This window comes from Terrapene carolina, unplaced genomic scaffold, assembly GCF_002925995.2.
Source record: "Terrapene carolina triunguis isolate 2854851 unplaced genomic scaffold, T_m_triunguis-2.0 Scaffold192, whole genome shotgun sequence".
Taxonomy (NCBI): domain Eukaryota; kingdom Metazoa; phylum Chordata; order Testudines; family Emydidae; genus Terrapene; species Terrapene triunguis.
This window is the reverse complement of record NW_020664543.1, coordinates 16,130,547-16,153,957: the sequence shown is the minus strand read 5'-3', so window position 1 is coordinate 16,153,957 and position 23,411 is coordinate 16,130,547. Positions and strand designations below refer to the sequence as shown.

Here is a 23,411-nt window from a genome sequence, read left to right as displayed (position 1 = left end):
ATTAAGAAACCTTGTGTGGCTATTTCTATATTATATCTTTGATGTTACCAGTACCTGCATTACTTGACCCCCAGTTGTTGCAGGGAACTTAGTGCTGTTTTCTTCCTTAACATAACAGAAAAAGCACAAATGGCCTGCTGGGGGATGGAGACAACGAATGAAAGCGCTATTTGTGAAAAACGTTTTCATCTTTCCTTAGCCCGTTCCCAGGTGGCGAATACATCTCCTGAATACAAAGCAATGTAGCAGTGCAGGGGCTGCAGAACTTAAGTGCTGAATGTGGCAATTGAGCTCTGATAGCCCAGCAGTCCTGCCCATGGCTTAAATATTTTGTCCTCTTACACATCTTTTCTTTTTCTTTCTTCTCTTTCATAACAGCCAGTACAGCATTTGTGTGTGTGAGAGAGAGGAGAGTTGAAACTCTTTCAGTGATCCGAAATTGCAGCTGAGGTTTTTCCGGGCAATGATGCAATTGTGCTGCATTGTCCCAGTAGCTTTCACACACGAGTCTGCAGTGAGCTAGGGGAGTGGCTTTCTGTTTTTCCGGGAATTAGACACATGCATTGAGTATGCACATTGTCACTGGGCTTCAGAGAGCTGCTGCCTGTAGGATTCCAGAGCTTGCTTCACATTTTGTCTTTTAAAACTCATGAAAGGTTTGTTTTAACCTAATAGCTGCCTTTTGAATTCAGCCCCTGCTGTGCTACCTTTGCAGAAAGCCTCTAACAGAACATCTCTTTGGAAATCGCTGATGGAGGAAACTGTCTTGCCGCTGCTGCTGCTATTATTAATTGACATTGCAGTAGCATCCTAAGGCACCTCTTAGGATTGGGGTCCATTTTTGCTAGGCATTGTACAAACAGGAGAGACCTGAGGGATGATCTTAGAGACCCTCAGTAGCTGCTGTTTTTGGCCCCTACGCTGCCTGATGTGTACAATACAGCAGTGTCACACCTGCATTGCGAACTAGACTTCACCATGACCCGAAGCCAAGCTCTTAGGTTGTAAAAGGTAACGACTGTCATACACAAGGAAATTTCTGTTTTTAACTCAGAGAATCTACCTTAACCCATATGCACTTCATTGAGTGGATTGTTTTGCCCTAACTCAGGGTTTGTCAGCTTCACTGTCCAACTATGTCATTGAACAACAAGATTGTACAATGCTTTTTTGTGAGATGATAGTATCTCACACCATTGAAGCATATTAACCCAGAATAATTCCCTAGATATTCACTGCCTGGCCTGGCCTCATTTCTGAAATGGACTTTAGAAGAGAAACTGTCAGCCCCAAGTACTTGCTGCCCTGTATTCACTTTGCAGATTGTAGCATGACACAGCTTTTGTTATGGTCTCAACTAGAGCTATTTATATATTGCAGTTCAGTGTTACTGTTTCTCTCTCTAACACCGGCTTCACAAAACAGTACTTCTAAATAAATGAAAATGGTCATCCTCGCTGGGTATGCTAGCAACTAGACTAGCGTCCAGGTCAGAATTTGGTCTTTTAAGCAGCATGAAAAGCCTAGATCCAAACATTGCTGAATGTGGAGGTTTGCAAGCAGTATCCATTCTTTCTGAAAGTTAGAGGGGTTTGGATTCAACCCATTTGAGGTTTGAGCTGCAAATAGGTCTGAACCAGTTTGGAGTTTTGATTCAATTCTGTCTCTGAAGAACTTAAACCAGAATAAATTATTTAGATCAAATGCTGGGGTTTTTTTTTCTTTGTAGGGATAAGAACCAAGGAGTTCGGGAAATGTAGAATGTGTGTTTGGGGAGTTGTTGATTCAGAGATGTTCATGAGGCCCCACGTGAAGGGGAAGGAACAGCGGGCTTTATTACACTAGCCCAAGGGTTCGCAAACTTAATTGCACCGTGACCCTCTTCTGACAACAAAAATTACTACACGACCTCGGGGGGCCTGAGCCTGCCCAAATCCCCCGCCACCCCAGGCAGGGGGGCCAAAACCAAAGGGCTGCAGCCCCAGGCAAGGGGCCTGTAACCTGAGCCCTGCCACCCAGGGCTGAAGCTATCAGGCTTCAGCTTGAAACCCCGGGCTTCGGCCCCGCACCCTATCAAGTCTAATGCTAGCCCTGGCGACCCCATTAAAATGGGGTCATGACCCACTTTGGGGTCCCAGCCCACAGTTTGAGAACTGCTGCTAGCCATTTGATGTCAAACCTGTACTTACAGGTGTGGCATTCCTGCCATCCGGCCAAAGAGCTCTGGGTGTGTTCAGAATTTTAAACAGCTTCATAAATAAAATGCTGTTCAGAAGGTCTAGATAAATGTATATCTTTCCTACCCTTCGAACATATACCACAGGAAATGGGCAGGGTGGAACCTAACCTAACCTGACATGCTGTCTCATTTCTGACTTCCACAGTCTCTGATCCTGATATGTTTGGGAGGAGAACGGGTAAATCTGCTGCTTAAAAAAACAAAACAAAACCCAAACTATTCATTGCCTCTTTTCAGTCTAGTTTTACAGATTTGCTCCTGAAGTGTGATATATCTTCAGTAAAGCGTATAAATCTAAAATTATATGAGTGCATATTAGAGGCAAGAAATGCAGTGTAGCTGATGCTCCCAAGCAATGAGATTGGTAAACATGAATGTTTATACCTCATTAAGGCATCCCAAGATCAGTCTGCCTCTCCCCTGACTTCTTGTTCTCATATAGGCTGTGTGCAGAATGTGCTGCCTTTGAATAATTGTTCACAATTAGAGGCTAATTTAAATGGTTCTTCTGTAGTCACAGCAGCAGCGCACGAGCCAACCAATTTGAAAATGGACATGGTGATTTTTTTCAGTTGACACATCTCCCTTTTGCTGTTCCGAAGCTGTTTGTAAGGTGGATTCTTGCTGCAAATTAGCAGTGAGTGTGCCCACGCAACGTTCACCTTACTGGGGCCATATCTTTCAAAATAACAAAACAGCTTAGCTTCCCAGTGCATGTGTGTACTGGGGGAGGGGAATTAATCGTGAACAAAGTGATATTTTGGTTAAACAAAACCCTATTGTTTGTTTGAAAAAGGGTTTGGGTGGAAACAATCACAAACATGGTTTGGGTAAAACATGTGCGAAGCGGGCCAGTGATTAGCAATATTTTTTATTTATATAACACTCTTTCCTCCATCTCTCAAAGGTGAGCAAACCTAATTAGCTGCACTGCACTGATGAGGTAAAATATTTAAATATCTGTCCATGTTGATCTGACAATCCAGTTTTTGTGTTAACAGCTTTTCTTTGACTTGTCCTAGGAGGTAGATCAGTTCAGGTGCAGTTCAAATCACTGTCTTGCTGTGCTTTGCAATGGTGTCTCACACTTATCAGATGGGCGGGTGCTAGATGACTTTTTATGATTAGATTTAGTCACCAAACTGAGTGCTGGTATCAGAGCAATTCACCACAAGGGCAGAAAGCCCTTGCATAATAACTGGCTTCTTCCCCCTCTGCTTTTAAGCCAGAGTGTGTGTACTTCAAAGTTCCTTTTTGCTTCAGGTAGATGGATGTGCTGCAAGAAAGATTTGTCCACACCCCACGGCGGAATGATATTGAAACCATAAAGTAATAGCAAAGGCAATGAATGCAAAAAGTCAGGACTCCAGAGGCTGAAAAATTTCCCCAACTCACGCTCAAAGCTCATGGCCAGATTTTCTCTTTTAGAATAAATCTTCTCTGTTGTTCAAAAAATATTTCCTAATACAATATCTGCAGATTATCTCCCTGCCCTTCCCCATCCAGGTTTCAATCGACACTGCCAAAGAAATATTACCTTCACTTCTAGATGTTGACTAAGGTATCTGAACCAGACTTGAGGCTTCCACAGCTGTGTTCTTCAGTCCCATTCAAATCAGGATAATATTACCAAATTGGGCTGGGTTTCTGGGCTAAGCAGGTGGGGTGCAGTGCGGTTTCCCTGTCTTACAGTACCATCCGATCAGTCGTGGCTGGGATTTCTAGCCGCCTTTTCAGAATAGGTTCTTGGTAGGTTTTGCTGTTGCTGTGCCAAAGTTGAGACGGCCTTACCATGGAAAAAAGCGCTGACCCATATACAGGTGAAATGGTGTTTCTGCCTCTCTACTAACCATCTTCCTCCTGTGTCTATCTTTTGTAAACGGAAATCTTGTGTAGATTTTTTTTTTAATCTTAGTTAAGTAACATAGTGCCATCTAGTGCTGGAGTGCTGGTCTTAAGAATTATAGAGAACCACGATCAAGGAGAGCACGTAGGAGAGAGACTACTTCAGTTGCCTGGCTCTTTTAGGAGAACCCTTGCTTTTTGAACCTGTCCCCTCCTACCAGCAGGGCACTTGATAGGAAGAGATTCGTTAGATCTGTTTTGATGTGGCTTGGGTGGCTAGGCAGTTGATCTCCCCTTCCTATTTTTTTGAATAAAGAATAGCGCTTTCATGCTCTCCTGCTTTCACATGTTCTCTCTTGGTATATGCTTGGAAGGATGGATTAGATTGGTATTGGTAAATGTCAGTAAGCTTCTCTTTCACTGTATATACACACAAACCTGTGAAAAGACATTTCCATTGATGATGATTGAAATATATAGATAGGCGAAGTCAGAAAAATGCTGCTTGAGAACCTATTAAAGTTTGGTTTAAGGATATTTACATTGTGTTTTTACATGTGATGTAGACAACTTGTGTTTTAACAGTTATAAAATTTTAACTTTTTGAATCTCCATGTCTTCTATCATTGAATAATTGTCTGACCCTCCCATAATTTCCTGGAACTGTGGAAATTTAAATTGATAAAAATGCTTAAAAATAAATATTGATGTTCTGTCAAAATTATAAAATGAAAATACATTGAATTCAGTCAGATCTATATTATATCACCCCCCCCCACACACACACACACACACACAAGTGTGTGAATGTGTGTATGATTTAAAATATAGAAACCCATATTTGGGGGTGAGGTGGCAATACTATATATAAAAATAACAGGTCTTCAAAGAATCCGTGTTTTCCTGGAGAAGAATGAATGTTTTTATAATCCTTTTTCTCCAGGAAAATGTTATATAACTTACATTAAAAATCCTGTATGTACTACTTAATTTTATATGGTGTCTTTTTATATACACTGTGTATCCCACCACACTTGGAAGTATAAATACAGAGAAGGGAGAGGATTTAAGGAAGACTTCTTTTGTATCGTCTTTAATGCCTGACTACTTAGCTTCCTCTGACTTTCTTTTTATGTAGCTGACAACATTCTCAAAGGTGTCCCCATAGGACTCATAGTAGCCCTTTTCATTGAGTCTTCTGTAACCAGATATTTACTATTCTGTAGTCCCACATACAGGTGTCTGAGTCTCAGCTGTTCATACATCCTTTTTCTGTGTATAGTTAGTCTTGAGCTCCCTCTTCTCCAGAAAGAAGTGGATCCCTGTAACAGAATTGCCTCCTCCTCCGCACTCGCACATTCAACAACCCGATTTTATAATCTGGCTCAGTAGGACCACCTGATAGAAAAAAGATTAGCTGACAGGGATTTCAGCTACACTGGTAGGAAATTGGAGAAGGGTTACAGAAATAGTTTGGCTCTTCTTAATTGTGATTGATGCTGTCCTTGTCTGGGCAGTTGGTTGCCTAGTAGAAAGCAAGAGACCTTTTTCTGGTACCTTGTCCTCTCGGGCTGGAGCTGGCACTCTGAGCACTACCTGTTTATACGACATTGCCTGTCCTTCAGTGTCTGCTACCCAAGAATCTCAAAGCACTCCACAGGAATTAGTGAGTTACTGTGCACCGCCCCTTTGAAGTGGATAAGTAATACTCTGCCCGTTTCGCGTATGGCAAAACTGAGACCGTCTAAGAGGCTTGCCCAAGGCCACACTGTGGATTTGTGACAGGGCAGAGAATAGTCCTGACTCTCACCCCAGCGTCTAACCAAAAGGACCAGGTCTCTCTTACAGGCAATGAATTAGTTACCTTTATCCCTGGATGCCCACTAACCTCTCCTATGGGCACACAGCCTCTTTCTTGCAAAGAGTGGTAGCCTTTGGCTTGACCTTGCAGCTAGACCTATCCTCACTGGTAACTTCAAAATGTGTCGTTTCTGACTTAGGTTAGAAGTACACCCGTGGCTCTGTATGAAACAGTCATCTTCTAGGCAACATGCCAGTGACTTGACCTTCTTGTGTCACTACATAAAAATAGTTGAATGCTCCTTTGGTTCCGAGCCCCCAAGCCTTGCTTATTGTAAAACATGCTTTCATCCCAGGTATCTGTCACACATACCAGTTTAGATCTGGGCTTTCCACCTTGTGTAACTAGTGATGCCTCAAGTCACACCCCTACATCCTGATGGGGCACAGGCAAGTATGTATTTGTTGTTCAGATATGACGCCCTTGGGTTGTTTGTAGTAACTATTACCAATGTTTGCAACTATTCCTACTAATAGGTCAGAGGAAGGGCAAGTAGAACCCACAAAGGCAGAGCCTATTTAGATTGTTTAAACCAGACAGAGCAATGCCAAAGTATTCTTGTTTAGTTATTTCAGATTGACTGGAAAAGGTGGGAGGTTATATTAAGTACTCTGCATTCATGATTGTCGTCTGAGTAGAATGAAGGAAAGGGTTAATAAACAATCTTGATTTGGCTTTTCCACCTTCTTTGAACACATGATCTCACTGCTTCCTTCATCATGTCCCATTCTGAGTTTCATGCCTTGTTTTTCTCCCTATGCTTGGAAAATTCTCCCACTTATTGTCTGCGCAGAGCAATCTCTTCTCTTTCTTTAAATAACACAAGTATCCCCTCCTGTCTTGTTCTGCATGCTTTCCCTTACCCAAATTATTGCCTCATGGTTTGCCTTGACTCCTAGATTGAGAGTTCATTGGGCCAGGGAATGCACCTTGCTCTATTTTCAAATGTGTCTTATAAATTTGCAGAGATATGGAAATGGTTAATTACCAGTATAATAAATACATTTGACAGCTCCAGACAAGGGACATAAGTGACAATTCATGTTAAAGCTTGATTCCCTTGCCACAGAGCTCGGCGTATACACAGTTTATAATTAAAACTGATGCGTGAACTGTGTCTCTTCTGAGCTGCTGCCATAGGAAATAGAGATGGGAGTTGATGATTTGCTTAGATATTTGAGAGGGCAGAGAAGTTTACTACCTTTCTTGAAAAAGGAAGAATGTGGGGAAGGCATCTTCTGGATCAAACGATCAAAAAGTTCTTTCCCACAAATGTCACTATTTCTATTGCTGTAGTTCCTAGGTACCCCAGTCATGGACCAGGACCCCATGGTTCTAGGCACTGTATAAACAGAACAAAAAGTTGGTCCTTATGAGTCCCTTGGGACAGGGACTCTCTCTGTTCTGTGTTTGTATAGCATCTAGGACAGCGAGGTCCTGGTCCATGACTATTAGTAAGGTTCCTAGGTGCTAATATAATACAAAGATTATTATTAGTAATAAGTATAAAGCAAAATGTATGGCTGGGACATTTGAATGAATTCAAAGAAACTAGAAAATATATCAATATAATATACACGTCGAGCTCTCTGTCAAGGGAATCCAGCTTTAACATGAATTGTCACTTATGTCCCTTGTCTGGACTTGTCAAATGTATTTTATACTGGTAACTAACCATTTCCATATGTCAAAAAGTGGCCATCTAGAGCAGTGGTTCTCAACCAGGGGCACACATACCCCTGGTGGGGGGGGGTACGCAGAGGTCTTCCAGGGGGTACATCAACTCATTTAGCTATTTGGTTACTGTACTATGGGTAATATGTTGATAGGAAAGACTGAGCTTGTTTAGTCTGAAGAGAAGAGTAAGAAGGGTCTTGAGCAATGGATACAATTTAAACCAATCACGTGCTCCGTGAATTTAAAAGGCAGTCAATTTAAAACTTCCAGATATTTCTTCATGAAATGTGGAGGTCACCTGTCAAACATGCCATCTTGGGAGATTATAAAGACTGATGGTGTGGCTGAAGTTTAAAAAGATCAGTATAAGTGACCATCCTAGAACACGAGCAGTTATGCAAGCTAAAGACAGTATTATAGAGTTAGCTATTCAAATCTGTTTTTTCATATCTGCTGATCACCAGTGAGTGTCAGGATTCTCTTGTCTCAATTCCCTCCCCCTCTCCCTGCATGTTATTTCATAAATGACTCTTGGAAGGTAGGAAGTGTTACCTGCCTATGGGGGCAGAATACTAAACCAGGCGGGCCTATAATTTGATCTAACACAACAACTTGTGAGTGTTTCTTTGGGAGGGTCCTTTTGCAGACTGTTTGAAAATGTTACATGTCTAAAATGTAAAACACAGTTCATACTACTTTGTTGTAATTGGCATGTCTTGTGGCTTTCATACTGAAAAATGCCTACTTCGTGATGCTGCTTGTGTGAAACTGACTGTCAGAAATTATAAACAGGTTCAGACTCTGCTTCCCTGATGACCAGGGGAACTGTACTGTATTAAAATCCATTTTAAGGGGGACTTCGTAATGCAAAAAGGGAGGGAGGCAGTTGGGGTATCTAACTCCCCTGTATGCATTTTGAAAATCTCCCCTGTGGATTATCCAGTCATTATGGAATCTTTTTTTACATCTGTTAAAGAAGCCACAGGTGGAGGCATGTTCTCTGACACTGGTCTCCTACAGTGCGTTTCAAGCAATGACACTTTTTGAGGTAGATGTCCACTGTCTTTGGGTGGGTTGGGTATGTTTTTAAAACAACTGATCCTTGGGCACTTTGTAAATCTGTTTAATTTTAGCAGAGCTCCTTTGGAATGGGTCAGCTGGCCCTGGGCATCACCTGAAGACTCTAGTGTGGCTCCAGACTCAGCCACAGAAGAGAGCCTGTTTAAATCTGTCTCAGCTCTCATCCATCTGAGGTTACGCTTCAACGTCACCTCCTGTAAAACAGTGTTTTGCATTGATCACTTGGCTGTCTGGCCAGCTTCTGTATGCTTCGAATTGATTTTAAAAAAAATTAAAATCCCCTTGTGCTTTAGGAGCGTCATAATGTTTGGCTGCTTTTCACTTAAACATGGAGTAAGCACTGTCTAGTGAAAACCACTTTAGGACTCAAGTAGGGAGCTTAGCATTCCCAGATGATGGACCCCGAGAAATAGTCAGTAGGTAGGTCTGGGATAACTTGTATTTGAGATCATTAATGCAGGATATCTCTGCCAAAGATTTTTGTGTTTAATAAAACAAACAAACCCTTCCTACAGCTTTAACAAGAGGCTTTCAGTTACAGTACTTTGAGATACCTGAGTGAGGGGCACTTTTACAAAGTGTAAAGTGTTCTCTGTCCCCACTTTGCAGATTGGATCAATTATTGTGCCTCAGTTTCCTAAAATCACACTAACTCAGAGTCAGAGCTGGGAACTCAGCTCAGATCTCCTGATTCCCAAGGTGTGAGATCAGAACAGGAAGCTGCCTCCTAGTGTCTTGTCAAACACTTAGGGCTTGGCTACAGTTAAAATGCTGCAGTGACGCAGTTGTAGGGCTTCAGTGAAAACGCTACCTATGCTAACGGGAGGGGGTTCTCCTGTCAACATGGACAACCCACCTCCCAGAGAGGTGGTAGCTAGGTTGACGGGAGAATTCTTCTAGCACTGTCTACACTAGGGTTTTAACTGCGTCGCTCAGGGGTGTGGATTTTTCACACTCCAGAGAGATCTGGAGCCTTATTCCAGGAGGGTACAATATATTTCAAATAAGCAGACTGTGGTACTAGAGCAGACTTTGAGCTTCTCACCTGGAATAGGTTGCAGGTGAGCCCCAGAGTAGATATTTGTGTCCTGCAGGAATAATCTGGAGATGCCACTGCCTATAACTCCTCAACCAGTCAATGGGGGGAGCATTATTCACACTCTTGTGTAGCTTAATGGCTCCCAGCTTGTTATAATCCTCCAACTTCAGACCCATCGGCTTATAAGATTCCAGTTTCAGACAGTATTTGTTTTTTCCAATGGTCTGGTTAGCTTCCCTCCTTAAGCCCCCTTCCCCAAATACACAACCATCCACCCCCTCAGGACACAGTGTGTTAGGAGTGAAGCTAACCTGAGCCACTTCTAGGATTATATAGAACGCTGGCCGAAAAAAACTGTGGGGAGTTGGTGACATGAAGATTTCTGGTTGATCCTCTTAATGTTCAAAATTATCCACAAAATGTTCAGCTCTGCCACTTTCTCCCACATAGTCATAGAATTGAAGGCCAGAAAGGGGACCTCTAGATCATCTAATCTGACCTCCTATGAATCATCGGCCTCCAAAGCCACCCAGCACCCACTCACTGAACTCACCTTTCTCCCTTCTCCCTAATTTTTTGGCAAATGTTTCCTCTGTGATACAATGGGGTCCATGTAACACAAGTGTCTCTCTAAAGGGAAGTAACTTAAGATACAAAAGGGGGAAATAGAGCACATGCCATGAAATAACAGACACACTGTATAAGTATCTCTGACATAACATTACTAGCTACACATTATTATTAAATCCCATTAGAAACTTCTGTTTCAGTAGCTCCTGGTGCTTCAGACCAAACTTGGAATCTTCGTTGTCTAACTTTATGCATTCAGACCTATGTTTAGGGCAGCTAAATAGCTGTGTTAAGCACCGAAGTGCTAATTTAGGCACCTATATATGAATTTAAATAAACACTTGGAAATCTAAAACAGCTGTTTAGAAGGATCAGTGTGAATTTTGGTGACTAAAGTTAGATAACAAAGATCGAAAATTCAGTCCCAATTGCTGCTCTATTTAGCATCTTTAAATTTGGATTTAGGAGTCTCATTTTAGTAGCCAAATTTTGAAAACTTGGCCCTTACCTCCCACCCATCTTGTGTGTCAAAGATGGGAAAATTATGGATCTAAGTGAGCATGTCACCGTAAAGACTTGCAAGGAGACCCTCTCCTCCCATATTAGCCCAAAGACACAAAACCAAGGTCACTTATATTCAAGCATTGTTACCTGCCCAATTTGGGCTCTCTCTCCACCCCTTTGGGGTGCAATGGCCCTCTATGGGTTAACGGGACCTTGTCCCAATAAAGGAGCCTTTATCACACATTAAACATTCTTAAACTTGTACATGTATTTATTGACAATCAACAATTAATCAGCAGAATACACACGCCAAGCATCTAGTGTTCACCACTCCTAATAAAAAAGACAGATGTCTCCCAATGGCTGGTCAGGATCCGATCTCGTCCGAGGCTTTGGTTTCCAGACAGTCTTTGGTCTTGAGCTGTATCCCAGAGTTAAGTTCCTATGAGCTCGTTTCCTGACCCTCATTATATAGTTAACAAGAAGATTTCCCTTATCTATGCCATTACCAATTATTTTACTCAAAGCATAGCTATGCAAAAACACTAGCCAGTCATTTTCACTATATAAAAATTCACATGCTTAAGACTGCCTACTCATTAACGTTTGTGTTTTTCAAAGTTAGCAAAAACTTCTCAAGGTCTGCTTATCTTTATGCTTCATTAGTGGATTACGTTTGCAACGGCAAAACCTTATACTTTATATAATCAGGAAGAAGCTGCAGAAACTCGATGCTAGCTTGTCCATTCTCTCCCATTCTCATGACATTGTGAGTATATAGCTATCCCTGTTAGTAATGCTGCAGCTGATATTTTTCTTTCTGTATGTCAAGGCCAAATTCTCCTGACTTTGTAGTTTTTGTTTTCAACTTATGATGGCTAAACATAAAAGATGGCTGCAGGTTATGCCAAGTCCAAACACAAGAAGGCTGTGGGGCGTGTCAAGTCCAGGCCTCTTGTTTATAGCATTTGGTGACATCCACACAGTTTAGAATTGTGTTGTCTGAATTAAGACAAGGGGGGATAGTTTTTTGGGGGGAAGGTTGGAAGAAAGGGGTGGAATGCATGTACTTCGGTGGGTTCTGGGATCCCAGTAAGGATTTTTTTGGAAGGGCAGCAGATTGAGGAAGGAGGGTATTTATTTCTGAAAGTTGCTTTGATATCCTTGTAGCACCTGCCCAGCAGGGAGCAGAGGGTCAGTTACATTGAATAGCTTCAGAGCTGGCTGTCAGAGTAGCTGCCTACTTGGGAAAGAAGCACTGTTTCTAGCACAACCCCCTCTGGAAAAAGCTTGGCTTTCATGAATTTTTAACTGCAGGAAGAGGCACCGTGTTTCAGGGATGGAGTTAATTGAAAAGTGGGGCAAGAGAGAGTTGGAGGATGAGGGTACGGGGACTGAAAGAACGAACAAGGCAGATTCAGGGTCCTCGTTTCCTGGTGTTATCAGGGAGAGCACTGCAATACTTCATTACCTGTTGCTGCAATAGACTCTTTCCCAAATCTTTGTTGCTAACTTGATTTTCCCCCCCCACCTTCCGCTAGCCTTGGAACTACAGGTTTCCATGGCAACTTCAGAGGTGCTGAGTATATTATACCCCTTAAAAATAAAAATGCAAATAGGGATGGCTGGATATTTTTAACTGGGGCAGTGACCAGGAGGCACGTTAGTTTTTAATTTTTGATATGGTTACAGCATATTGATTTGCTAAGATCTGCATTCCATGCAGGAAAATCTGCTTGGAGGAGACTAAAACCATGGAAATTAGAACTCGAAAAAGTCAACAGACAATCCAGGCTGCCTCTCCCGGGGTCAGGGCAGGATTGTCCATTGGCGGATAAATAAAGATAAGGACTGATATGGATGGTGACACAATAAAGCTACTGTATCCTCACTTAGCCTCACACTTTTCATGGAAATTCTGGAACAATAGTAAATTCTAAATGTAACTGATTCTTTCTCTCCTCTTCTTTCATTTCACTAACAATGAAAGCTTATCATCCCCCCGCACAAAACATACTTGTCCACCCTTTCTTTAGGTGTCTGAGCAAGATTTACGTGTATTTAGCAAGAGTGCTTGAAACTGATTTTTTTAAAGGCCATGACACAAGATGATGGAGTAGGGGTGGGGCAAAGCACCAGGCCATGTGAAAGGAAGGAGAAATAGAGATGGCCAGTGCAGGTCAGAACTTGGCTTACTAGCATTCTTGTTGGTGCTATCATTTACTTAATTTCACTTCAGACCAAACTAATAGAAATAGTTGCAGTAAAATAAAAGTTGGATGGGAAGAACCGATTCATTCATCTATCCCATCACCATCCCAGACAGTACATAACTGTTCTTTACAGTATATTTTGTAGAGTTTCTGCTAAAAACAGCCAGTCTCCTTGTTTTTCAGGTGTGGGAGGAAAATGCCTCGCATTTTCTTTTTATGAAAGGCTGCCATCTGCCCTTAGGTTCTAAAGAAGGATCTTTCTTATTTTCTTCTCACTGCTGCTCCTCCATTTTAACATTTATATTTCCAGAGTTAATTCTCCTTGCATATAATAAAATATGCATGCTCCGACACTAACTAGTGGGTATAATCAAGACTGGTTATTTTCTCTCCACCTTTTTATTGCAGCACACTCCTTGTTATACCTGACGTAACTACATATGACGTTTGTGTTACCTGAATATTTTGCTGGTGAAAGGATGGGGGCTGAAGTCTCAGCTTGGGTAGCATCAAGGGCAAGTTGCCACCTTATTGTCATCCCTGCTAGTTTCCAAACTCCTAATTTGGAGAGCATCTCTATAAGGGTAGTTCAATCTCCAGGACCCACTTGGTCAGTGGCTCCTCCCCTCTGAGCCTACGAGAGGTGCAGTTGTGGTGTCTTTTTGTGATGTGAGTGCTGGTCCATTAGTAGACGAAAAGAAACAATTCACTTTCCGTAGGATGCATTTGTTCTTAATACTGTTGCTTGTTTCTCCAGGTTAAGCTTGTTCTCTAGCTTGAAAATCTCACTTCATCCTGAACAGAGAACAGACTATTCAGTATTATCATGTGTGACAGTGTTGCCTGCTTATAGTGAACACTTGCTTTGCAGCTGTCACTCTTCGTGGTTGTTGTTTTTTTTGCATGCAGAAATGCTTTTCACTTTATCCCTGTGGAAACTGTGAAGTTAAAATATCCCATCACTGCCCCAAGGGACGAAAAGGCAAATGTCATGTATTTGTGTATATGTATGTGTGCATGCATTTTCCCCTGTATTTTGATTGGATAACGAGTGACCACTTAGACTGCGCCCCCTCTCCCCCCCCCATGCAAATATATCAGTGGAGAAAGTGTCATTGTGGTAGTGAAATTCCAAGCACAACCAAAGTACTATCTTGAAAATTTAGTTATATTCCAAATGTAGGGCACTTGTTGATTTTTAAGCATATGAGAGTGTGTCCTATTTCAGAGCACTCTCTGAGGACTTGTATCACTTTTGTTTATAAAATAAACACACAGGTTATTTTGTTTGAGTACCAACAGAGCTAGTTGTTCAAAAAACAATCTCAATAGCATTTCTATTAAGGAAATATTTGCTGTTTATGGCTTCAAAATAGATCGCTACTTTACCTGACACAATTCTTGGCACTTGTGGTTCTTCTGAATCATCCAAACAAATTGCTCTCCTTTGATCTGTTAACATACAGGGTGGCCATCTGAGAGGAAATCTCATTAGCTTTAATGAGTGAAGTGGTTAAATCTCGTGCATCACAATGTGCATTTAACCCTCGCATATCCGGAGTAGTCTACAAAGACCAGGAGGTACTTTTTAAGGAGTTGTGCATATGGTAACAAACAACTCAGGTTTTTAAACTGGAATAAATTGTGTCATAAATATCAGCTGTTAACTTGCTGCTGAAAGTAAGTGATGAAATGATTTGTATTCCTCCCACTCTATCGTCGTCCCCTCCCCTCCACCTCCAAAAGGGCAAAGTGTTATCAGACCTGGAAAAAGATGTTGCAGACTAGCATTTCGCTGCTAAAATAAGGGTAGTGCCTTTTTGGCTATGGATTTGCTGCGAAGCTCAAAGTCAGGTATATTACATGGTGCTGAAGCCTTGGCTACACTGGTGCTGTACAGCGCTGCAACTTGCTGCGCTCAGGGGTGTGAAAACGCCCCTCCCCCCCGAGCGCAGCGAGTGCAGCGCTGTAAAGCGCCAGTGTAATCAGTGCCTGCAGCGCTGCACGCTCGCTCGCAGCGCTGCAAGCTACTCCCCTCGGAGAGGTGGAGTACATACAGCGCTGCGAGAGCTCTTGCAGCGCTGGTGGCGCGACTACACTCGCGCTTCACTGCACTGTCGCGGCAGCACTGTGAATTCCCAAGTGTAGCCAAGGAGAGTGCTGTCAATCTGGGACAAAGCATCTGACTAGTGGAGCTGAATGCCAGGGCTACTCAGGAATAGCAAAGCAGGTGCCTATTCAAGGAATTGCTATTTCAGATTCCTACTGGCATTATCAAGGCATGTGACTTGAATGCAGAAGCCTCATCACCATATTGATTTTCATAGAGCGACATATAGCGAATGAGATGTAGGTTTAAAAGTACTCTAAATATTTAGTTACTTACTTTGACTGATGGGGGCTGTACTTCAGTTGAAGACAGTATTGGTCTGCTAGGCACAAATAGAGGGAGAGAGAGGAAACTTGAGTGAGCTGAATATCGGGTATTCACGAAAAGGCATCCTATTTTTAATCTTTTTTTATTATTATTTTTTATTTGGTCTTATCTGGGATTTGGTAGTCTTCCGTGTAATGACAGATTTTCTAAATATTGTGATAGGATGTCAGGTGCTGGAATCCTGCATGTAGATGTAGCACTGCTTTGCTCACTTATCCTGGCAACCAAACCAGGTTCATCTTATTGGCTGCACTAGAGAATTATAAAATAGTTGAGCTTTGCTTAGGGCAGAGAGTTTTAGAATCAGGGACAGAGATGAGCTGCAGAGAGCAACTCTAGTGCATTGTATTTTAAGAAGGATCTGAAGATGAGGCTGTTTTTATTTAAGTTAACAGTGAAGAAAAATCCCAGGAAGGATGTATATTCAGGCCACTTCGTTCTTGAGTTTGTGTGTGTGTAAACTGTTAGGAGCAGGCTGGGACCAATATTCGTTTGCAACTTCTTATTGTAATAAATTTATGCAACGTTTAAGTTCGATCACTCTTGCTTGACATAACATCCTGTCACAATTGGGGATCTACCAGACACTATATTTAATAACAAAGAAGTGTGATTTCGTAAGTAATGTTTAATTTATGTTGTGTTTTTCAACACCAGTGTCATTGCAATTAAATTACTCTAATTCATGTTAAAATATAAGCGTAAATGGTACACTCTGAATAACAGAATAAGTTAATTCTTTAGAATATCAGAGTGCAGTTTATGGTTGAGTATTTATTGGAATGTAAACACTGTAATTACCTGTGGTTTATTGTTAAAATAACTATGTACTTACGGTACCTTTTCAATGAAGAATTTCTAACAGCTTTATAAAAACTTAACCCTCAATACTCCTGAGAGTAGGGGGTAGGAGATGGAGGAGATATCTCAAACAGGCATAAGAAATTAACATGCTCAAAGATATATAGTGGTAGTGTTCTGACTCCCAGTCCCGTTTTAACCATTCAGCTCAGTATAGTTAATTGTGTGTTACTTTATGGGTTTTCAGTAAAATATGACAGTACATCCTAGGATGTTTGGTTCCAGCACTTGCCCTTAGATTACAAATTTTTCACTAAATCGCTAATCCAAGCCTCAGGCTACAGCTTGGATTTCTACCAAATGCCGATGAAGCAGTATTGAATTTTGGGATCGAGATTGATTGGGGAAAAGCGGTTCATAGCTTTCAAGGTCAAAAGGGACCATTCGTCTGACCTCCTGTATAATATAAGCCATAGAACATCCCAAAATAGTTTCTAGAGCATATATTTTAGAAAAACATCCAATCTTGATTTTAAAGTTGTCAGTGAAGGAGAATCCACAACAACCCTTGGCAAAAACGAGGAGTCCCGTGGCACCTTAAGACTAACTGATTTATTTGGGCATAAGCTTTTGCGGGTTAAAAAAAACCCCACTTCTCCATGAAAGCTTATGCCCAAATAAATCTGTTAATCTTTAAAGTGCCACCGGACTCTTCTTTGTTTTTGTGCATACAGACTAACATGGCTACTCCTCTGATACTTGGAACCCTTGGCAAGTTTTTTCCAATAGTTGGATAGATGATGCAGTGTTAAAAGTTTGTCTTGAGAGTAATCTGCTAATCAGTAGTTCTGTCCTCAGTTCTTGTAGATTCCAGAACACTTGTCCAAAATGGCCGTAATGGACATTTTCAGGGATGAAAATGCTGTACGGACAATAGTTAATGTGCCTTCTCAACACCTCTGGAAACTACGTTGGTATTCCCATGTTTAACTGAGATTGTGATCTGTCTAAGGCTGCATTAGATCATTGGCAGAACTGGTGTTAGAAGTACCTGTCTCTTACTACTACGTTTAGTCCATCAAACCACGTTGCCTCATCCCCTCCCTGGCTCAGTTCAGTGAGTTCTGATGCCCAAGGCTGTGTGTGAGCGATTGTTGAGCATGTAATGGTTGTTCGACTACTCCATTTGCTACCACAGTTGCTTTGGAACTAATTTCTAACTCATTACTGTAAAGTACTTTGAGAAGCCTGGAGTCTGAAAGGTGATATATATGAACAAATCTTAGCCTCTGCTTTTAATGCTGTGTTCTGATACAAGAATGTTATCTGGCCTGGGACTGCTGAGTGAAACAGAGGGCATAAACAATGTCTCGTATATTGTAGATGATGACTTCTTAATGTTGAGATGAGTTCCTGTCTGCATTCTGTAAAACTTGCCCATACCGGTATTGCCCTGGCCTCTTCTTTTGTCATTCAGTGTTGCACGCATTCTAAAACAATATGCATTTCCTCACCTTTTGGGGGCAAAGCCAGACTTTGAGGCACCTGCTCCCATACTTGGTGTAAACTTTGCTTGTGCCAATCAGAAACGAACACAAACAGGTTTTGGGCCCCGTCCCCTATGACACTTCTATGATGTCATAGTTGGTACTTTATGGGCCTGCCTGCCATGTGCAGGCAGGGAGAGGAGAAAGGAAAAACGAATCCTGTGTATCCTGTGTACACCCGTAACCGAGCCTGATCACCTCGAAGCCTCTCTCTCAGCTCACGTGTTTCAAACAGAGTTTCTACGTTTGCCGGTCGTTATGCGTTGGTTTGTATTTGTAAGTATCAGTTATTACTAATTGCTGCATCTTTGTTTATAAATATTGTTAGTAGATATTTTAGTCATTGTGTGTTTTAAGTTTCATTAATTCTATTAGCTAATCAAACGCTGCTCCCTTACCCCTTGTAATTATCCCCAATAAAACTTTAAATTGATTAATTTTAGTTGTGTGTGTGTGTGTCTGCAGTTTGCATCGTGACCCATACTCTCCTTGCATCCCTTACCAATATAGTCTATTGCCACGTGCAGCCTGGTAAATAACAGGCCTGCATTTTCTTTCGCCCCTGCGTGCCCGTGGCAATCCACATGGCGTCACGAACAGGATGCAAGGGAGTTGGGCCATGCCCATGGCACGCTGCAGACCGCGCAGATGATGAAACTGAACAGTTCCAACATTTGCAGTTTCACCTTTTTACTAGCCAAAATTCGACTGATCCAAAAATAGAATGGATCTGTTCCCTTGGCTCGGATAAAACTCTAAAAGGCTATACTGTACCATTAACCCTGGCAGATACGGGATGCCTCCTTCGGTGCCACCCGAGCTTTAGGTGTCAGCCAGCCGATTGTTCCCTATAGCCTCCGTACACGGAGACTGTGGAGAACCTCGGTGCTGCAGATCCCTCTCAGCTTTGGAAAGAGTGTAGCCGCATTGTTAGAAAATCCGGAGGTACCGTTTCCAAATTGATTCCCCCACCTCGGGTAATACCTGCTGATCCGGCACACACATTATTATGCCAGATGATAAAAGAATTAGATTTAATTAAGAAAACCAAAAAATTGCGACCCGATGAATATAAATCTGAGGATGTTTCCACCGTCCTGTTTAGCATGATCTGCAAGGCCCTCGATCTGTGCTCTGTCCTCCACGGGGGCACAATGTTTGCAGCTAAACAGGCAGCCCCAGGCTCTCCTAAAGATGATAATGAGAAGACAGAAAAGGTAGAGCCCATCACTACCTCCCCCTCCCCAAGTCCCTCTCAGAAAATTTTGCCACCCCCATATGAAGCTCCTAAAACTCCTCTGTATCCAGCTCTGCCAACAGCCCCAGAATTTACTGAATCTGAAACTGTAGCAGAAGCTTTGCCTATTGCGATAACTAAAACTAAAATAGATGCACAAACAGGCAACACCACACAGGTTACTGAACTGTGAACACGTACTAAGGCCAAACTTAAAGAGTTTTTAAAGGAAACGCAACGAAAAGCCGATGAGGCACCAATGGTTTGGGTCGGGCGGCTAGCCTTAGAACACGGAGCAGAATTGGTGGACCGTGAGGAGGCTGGCATCTTAGCCAAAACGGCCAATTGGGCACGAGCATTAGAAGCTGCCCCTGGAGCTGACACCGGTGCCATGCTGCACTTGCATGCGGCTGTTCGCAGATCCATCTTAACGTTATTTGAAGTAGTTAGTAAAATTAAGTTGTCACTGCCGCCCCCGCCTGTTGTCCTCCCAGTTGATTCGCCACCAAAAGACCCTCCAAAGAGTCAGTTTAATCCTCAAAAATATCCTGAGCGAACTAAAGCTGAACGGGCATGATTTGGCTTCCTTCTTAACAAAGGAATCCCCAAAGAAGCCCTGCGTAAAATGTCAGACCAAGAGCAGCAAAATATAGCCGAACAGCTAGGCTGGAAAAATTGGGAGGACTATGTTAGGTCAAAAAACGAATAGGGGCCGGATGCTGCCCGGCCCAAATTAAAGATCCCACCGATGAACGCCCATACGCCACCCTTGTTAGTTAACGGTGACACCCCCACCTCCTTTTTATTAGACACTGGAGCTCAAGTTAGCATTATTAAGCCCAATGTTCCCCACTGTCCTACTGGCTCCTTTATGTTTGTTCAAGGCCTCAGTGCAGTACAAGAAAAACCCGTGGTTTGGGTTAAAATTGCCCACGTAAAATACGTAAGAAAAATAAAAGCCTTGTTAGGATCAAAAAATCTGCTAGGTGTCTCAGATATTAAAGAATTTAAACTGCATAATCAAATTCTGCAAGCCCTCCCTATAGCCGTAGGCGATCATTCCCCCTATACCCCCAAAGTAGTTAACTCCCAGCCATGGAAATTTTCCCCTATCCCCACAAAATCCGAAGGGCTTCCCCTTATTGAAGCTTTGCTCACTCAGCTTCTAGAAGAGAAAAAGACAGAAAGGGTTACTGCATCCACCTTTCTGTCCGCGGGTTGGGGTATTCCCAAGCCCGGCGATCCCTCTAAATATCGCCTTGTCATTGATTATAGACAAGCTAACAGCCGTGTAAAGCCTATCGCATTTTCCAGCTCTGTCACCATTCCAGAAATACAGCGGCAACTAAGCGATGCAAGTAATCAGTGGGCATGTACTCTTGATTTAAAAGATATGTTTTACCAAATCCCACTACCAAATCCAGGACACACAAGGAATCTTAAATTTTGCTTTTAAGGGCATCCAATATAAATGGAAAGTCTGCCCACAGGGGTTCTGTAATTCACCTGCACTTGCATCGTCCCATCTCAATATCACATTACAAAAGGTAAAACCCCTACAGGATGTGTCTGTGTTAGCCTATGTAGATGATATTGTCATTTGTGGGCCCAATCCACAAGCAGTTCAAAGTACCACCCAAATGATAATAGATGCATTAGAAGCAGATGGGTGGCAAATTAACAAAACAAAGAGCCACCTGCAGGCCAGCCAGCAATTCTCATTCTTGGGACTCCATTTCACTCCCACCACTCGCACACAAGCCCCAGCCAGCGTATTAGACCCTTGGACAGAAGCCCCTCCAAAAAATAAACAAGAGCTTCAGCAGCTACTAGGTCTCCTTAATTATCACCGCCAATATATTCCGGCGCAATTAATTTCTAACCTAGAAATCCTACAAAGCTCTCTCTCTCTTCTAAACGCTCCCGAGAAGTGTGGAATGCATCAGCACAAAAAGGCTTAGAGAAGCTAGCTGGCTGGTTCGCCTCTAACGCCCCCCTCGCCCGTTTTAATTCCCAAGAACCCCTCAACATTAATTTGTTTATCACAAAACACCATGTAGGGTTCTCTGTATTGCAACATGGTAATGCCATTTACAATTGGGCCCATCGCCTGTCTGGACCCCAGTATAACTATGGTCTGGTGGGGAAAATGCTATTGGCTGCGTCCAGTGCTCGTCACTGGTCCCAAGTCCCTATCCCAGGTACCTTGTCTGGACGATGTGTTCATTTAATCCCGTGGCTTACAAGTACCCCTCCACCCGAGTTTCATGGCACTACTCGCACCTGGCAGCGTCTATGTTTCCAGGTTGAGGTAGCTTGGCAGGCATGGACCCTAACTCCCAGCGATAACATCTTAGCCCCCCCATCTCACCAACCGTTATGCATTGAAGCAAAATATGATCCCTGGGTTGTGTCTGACGGGGGCACCTCACCATCCCCTAGGGCGGGAGTTCTTTGTTCCACATGTAATTACTTTAATGTGCAGTTACTGCCCCCCTCCTGCTCCGCACAAGAATGCGAAGTGCAGGGCGTTCTTTTAGCTGCCCAGCATGTTGCTAATGCCCACTCTGCCAACAAGCAAGTTGTTTTAGGTATCGATTCTCAATTTTGTTTAGATATTTTAATTGAGCAAGCCTCTCCCTCAGCTTTTGTTAAAATGTGGGACCAAATTTTTGCCCTAATTCGTAAATTCTCTCACCCTTGGTTCGTTACGCACTGTCCCTCTCATCGATCAGACTCTAACCCCCTGCATTCCAGTCTTGATCAAAGAATGAGAGAGGTCTCCCAAGTTCATATGGCAAATCCCGCCCCACAGGCCGACCCGCTGTTACCCTGGCTCCACGAAGAATGGGGACACTTACCACCCACAAAATTGTACGGCCTGTTATCTGGCTTTTCTAACCAAAAGCCTGACGTTAGCCGCAGTCAGTCCTGCTTGCAGTGTGTGCAGGTAAAAACTATGAATCGTCCCTGCTATGAGCGCTCTGCATACGCTGCAGAACACTTTGCCCCAGGTAGTACGTGGCAAATTGACTTAATAGGACCCCTGCCAGGTGTCGTCGTTTTCCAAAAGCCTTAGTTACTGTCGATCTGGGGTCTCGGCAAACTTTTTGTGTCCCTCTTACTAAAACCAATGCTGCTTCTGTCACTGTGGCTCTTAAGCAAACAGCAGCTGCCTGGGGCACTCCCACTGAAGTCCAAGCAGATGGTGGGCCACCCTTTACCAGCAAAAGCATTGAACAGCTCATTTTTGGATGGGGGGCTTCCCTTCACATCCATACTAAATATCATCCTCAAAGCAATGGTGTGGTGGAGCGAAAAATCGCAGTCCTTAAGACTATGCTGCGAACAGCAAACCCCAACCCTGATTTTAAAAACTGGAGCTCATTTTTACCCCAGGTACTTATCGCACTCAACAAAAGTTACTCTCGCTGGCCTCACATTTCACCTACACCTAAGCCGCCTTGGTCCCCCGTGTTTAACACCGGCCAACTGGTTTGGCTTACAGAACCCCAAGCCTCTGGCCATCGAGAACCTATAAAAGCCACCGTTCTCCGGGCCGGCAAGTACCCTAACACCTTCTTAGTGGCTACAAGTACCCCCGGTGACAAGCTAGTTCATCATAACTGGCTCAGCAAATGTAGTTCTTAATAAACAAACTAATGCCCCTGAGCAGGACTCGTATTATTCTCTTTTACAGGTTATGCTGCTCTCCCTCACAACATCTTTGCCCACGGAGCCCTTAGGAGAAGGTGGACTACAAACCTGGTTCGCCGCCTACTGGGTGCAGGAGGTCAGCGGAAACCAGTCCCTGTCAGCGCTGAGTCCAGAAGATTGTCTTGTTTGCTCCACTCAGTTCTCACCTAAATATCCATTACCCTTTCAATTTGTACCAATAGTTTATAATTTTTCTTCATTTAATATTTCTAGTGTGAATTGTTCTTCCCCCTATGTGCAGTGGGCTGCTTCTGGTGTTTGGAATAATTGTTCTTCACAATTTAATTCTTACGTGTTTCCAGTGATTAATGCTTCAGGTCGAAGAGATCATAGCTTTCCTTTAATTGAGAGTATTAAAGTTCCAGCATCTCATTGTTGAGTTTTTGTTGGTAATAGTTTAACCCCAGCCCCTACTTGGGTTGGTACTTATTCTAATTGTTCTATGTGGAGTTTCTCTTACGCTAATACCTCCCTAACTAAACCCACTCTTAATTTTACCTATCCCCCTCCCATTAATTGTTCTTATCGTCTTAATTATAATATTTTTTTTGGAACCTTCTATACCTCCATACCACATACGTATCTGTTTCATGCCCAGCATATGCATCATGCTGAGGCTGCACGTATCAATCGTGCATCCAGCT

The 23,411-nt window shown here is 42.8% G+C and overlaps 1 protein-coding gene across 1 annotated transcript in view; it reads left to right on the top strand.

Annotated features, from left to right (window-relative positions):
• UBE2O (ubiquitin conjugating enzyme E2 O) overlaps window positions 1–23,411 on the top strand; it is a 93,953-nt gene that overhangs the window by 30,859 nt on the left and 39,683 nt on the right. The window lies entirely within an intron of this gene.